The 3,829-nt window shown below is 30.7% G+C and overlaps 1 pseudogene; it reads right to left on the reverse strand.

Annotated features, from left to right (window-relative positions):
• Positions 1-953: 953 nt before the first annotated feature.
• Positions 954-3,280, reverse strand: LOC114171366 (annotated as a pseudogene).
• Between the last annotated feature and the right edge of the window lie 549 nt (positions 3,281-3,829).

Genomic DNA, 3,829 nt, shown 5'->3' on the forward strand with positions numbered 1-3,829 from the left:
AATTTGTTAAATTTCAGAAACTAATCCCATTTGAGTATCCGCCAACATGTTTATTATGAAATTTTGAGTTCTTTTTGTACATAAAATCTCAATTATTTGAATTGTATATAGTTAAAAATAGTAAAAAGAATTACAAATGAGTTACAGGAGATAGAATTTGTCAAATTTAAGAACACAAATCCTATCCTGGTATTGGCCAACTTGTTTCTTGTTAAATTTTTTGCAAGTTTTGTATAAAAATATCAATTATTTAAATTGTAAAGAGTAAAAATTAGTAAAAAAGTAAAGAAGTGTCATAAAAAGAACAAAATTTTCAAATGTCATAACACCAATAATCCCTTTGTCAATTTGCAACGAGTTTCTTATGAAATTTTGAGGAATTTTTATGTAGAAAACATGAATTATTTAAATTGTAAATAGTAGAAAGTAGTAAAAAACAATTGAAAAATTATTACCTAGAGATTGAATTTTTGAAATTACAGAAACTAATCCCAATTGAGTATCTGCTAAACTGTTTGTTATGAAATTTTGAGATCTTTTTGTACATAAAAGTTGAATTATTTGAATTGTAAATAGTTAAAAATAGTAAAAAATTAAAAAAGTTTTAGCTGGAGGTGAAATTTGTTAAATTTAAGAAAACAAATCCTATACTACTATTGGCCAACTTCTTTCTTGTGAATTTTTTTTCCTATTTTTATATTTAAAATTTGGATTATTTAGATCCCAAATAGTAAAAATTACTAAAAAAATTAAGTAACTGTCACAAAAGCAAGAAAATTTTCAAATTTCGTAACACCATTAATCCCCTTTAAGTATTTGGAACAAGTTTCTCATGAAATTTTGAGCAATTTGTATGTAGAAAACCTGAATTATTTAAGTTGTAAATAGTAGAAAGTATAAAAAAACAATTGAAAATTTGATACCTAGAGATTGAATTTGTTAAATTTCAGAAACTAATCCCATTTGAGTATCCGCCAACGGGTCCATCCAAGTGGGTATACGCAAAACACAGCTACTGCATGTCCTTAAAGTACGTGGTTGGATGCTTAGTGGAGACATCAAATAGAGGATTGTCCTTAAAAGTTCTTCTACACTGCTACTCTTGCACCTCTGCAAGATTACACAACATGGCCCGTTTATAGTTAGTCCAAATTACAATAGTTATATGAATCAAAGTCCCTAGTCATTGCATCTTTTATAAGAAAATGTAAATCAGATTTCTTATGCAGCTATGATATAGAAGAAATAAAAGGCTACACACTCGGACATTCTTGTTTAAACTTGTAATAAGGCCTACCTTGCATAATAACCACCTTCAGAGTCATTGCCAACATCATAAAAGTCATCGAAAATACACAAAAATGACCTAGGAGTCTTATTAGGAATTAGGTGGGTGTGGATTTTCTTGGTGAAAAGTATGGAGAAATGGTATTTGAGCCCTCTTTCGGGCATATGTGATTCCACTGTCCAAAGGTTTGAACCAATGTAGCACGCTTTAGCAGTTAAAGAATCCCCTCTTTCAATTGCCTTCTCTTCCATATACAAATTAATATAAATATATAATAAAAGTGGTATAAATAATGAATGTTGAAAATAATGCACAAAATTTGTACCTCGTAATGAAAACATGCCCCAAAATTTTGAGGAACCACAAAGAAGTGATGTGCCCCCTATGTGAGCCTTCAATAAGGTCAGTTGGAAGAAATAAGCTTTATGGCACTTTTTATCATTTGTGGTCATTGTATACAGGGGTATAAAACCTCTTCTAGATTAAAGTTTCAACAAGGCCAGATAAGAGAAACCGGTGATTAAAGATTTTAGTTGCAAACATATGGTTGAGGCATCTTGGATCTTTTTGCAGAATTTTCTTATTATACTTACTTGGAAGTTTATATACAAAAACCTTCAATCTCACCAAGGGATTATCTTCCAATACATCATCAGCACTACCTGCAGTTTGTTTAACCACAACATGCTTATAACCTCACAAATTTAAAAAGTGTATTAGATTTCAATATATCTCTAGAAATATAATTGTTTAATATAATTAATTGGGAAAGTACAAATAAAACTCTGACCGTGTATAATTGCATATATGAAGCAGCATAAATCTAGATACTGAATAAGAGCTTAGTTTATAAGTTTCATTAAACCATGTGGTTTCAAACTATTTTAATCCAATACACATAAAACATGAGAAAATATGACCAAATCAATTGAAAAGCCTCACATTCAACTACCACATATTTCCAGCTTATTTATTCAAAGAAAATAGTTAGTTGCATTTTATGGCCAACCCTTTTATTTTAATCCCATTTCTGGATGAAATCCACTATGGTTTACCATGCTAAATTCTCTCTCCCTATAGCAATTATCTAAGATTTAAATAGACATCGTTAACCTGCTTCACATTTTATTTATTTCTTATTATTGGTGTAGGATATTCATTAAATAGTAAATATTCACAGTTTTGAAATATTCTCATTTAAAACACAACACTTTTAGTTTCAAGTATACTGCATAATTGCCCATTGATCTTTATTTATACCTCTCTTCTCTTATTTGATCTCCTTCCCAAACCCCAAACCCAAACAAATCCTTCCTTAAGAGTTACATATGCATTGAAATGAGGAAATGTTCTAGCCACGTAATCTAAAAAGTAAGCTTTTTGCCACAAATGCAGACAACAATATCCAAGAGGCCTTTCTACTTCAAGTGGTATTTTTTGATTCCAATATATTTTATTGAAGTAAATATTAATAAAAATAAATGTTTAGCACAAATTTTGGCAGCAAGTAGAAGAAAGTTTTCCTGCTCTCTCCAAGCACGAAAAAAAAATTGAAGCCTTGTCTACCAATTTTACAAAAAGTTTCCATACTACATTTCAAAAACTAAAAAAGTAAGGACCAGTGTTGTACCTCTGAAACAAATTGTCAGCGAAAAAAGTAAGGAACATGAACAAATGAGTTGCAAGGCTGACCTTTATATATACATCACACTAACCCGAATCTACAAATAACCACAAAACTTACCCAACTCGTCAACCATAAGCATGAATAATCCAAAAGAAATGTTATTAGGAAGAAGATGAAGTGAGCAGGAAAGACGAAAATACTGCGAAACCATAAAAAAATGGGAAACATTGATCAAACCAAACGACAAGTTGAATAAAGACAAAATGATAATAAGAATAATGAAAAAATTGAAACTTTAGAACCCATAAGACAAAAATGGAAACTCACTAATGCAACTTCCATGCAACTTCTATGCCAGCCACCATGTCCTATGCCAAAGAACTGATACACCAAAATAAATAAAAACTTCAAACAGAGATTGTAATTTGATGGAATCACATAAAGCAAATAAATTTATAACAGAAATTCGTAAGGGTTTGATAGAGTAACAGAAAGCAAATAAAATTTAACAGAGATTTGTGAGGATTTGAAGAATTAATAGAAAGCAAAGAAATTTGATAAAGCATGGAAAATGAAGGAGAAAAACTGAGATACGAAAGCAAAAGGTGTTTTGGTTTCCCGAATCAGAAAATGGTTTGCTAGGGTTTAAGGAAGTTCAGTGGGAGAGGAAGGAGGTAACGTTTCTGGTTTAACCTCAAATTTCAGAAAGCCATTTCAAAAATTTTAATCCGCCTGAGTCTTCGGTAAGAATCCTTCCCAATTTTCTGACTTCGAAAAGAAACCCAATCAAATCATGTACAGTATTTGCGCTATTTAAAAAGCATTTCAAAAGTCTCGGTCAGATGCATTTAAAACTTTGCAAAATTACGAAATAACCAAACCCAAATACACTACGGAGCAGAAAACGGGGACAA

The sequence above is a fragment of the Vigna unguiculata genome, unplaced genomic scaffold (assembly GCF_004118075.2).
Source record: "Vigna unguiculata cultivar IT97K-499-35 unplaced genomic scaffold, ASM411807v1 contig_215, whole genome shotgun sequence".
Classification (NCBI taxonomy): domain Eukaryota; kingdom Viridiplantae; phylum Streptophyta; class Magnoliopsida; order Fabales; family Fabaceae; genus Vigna; species Vigna unguiculata.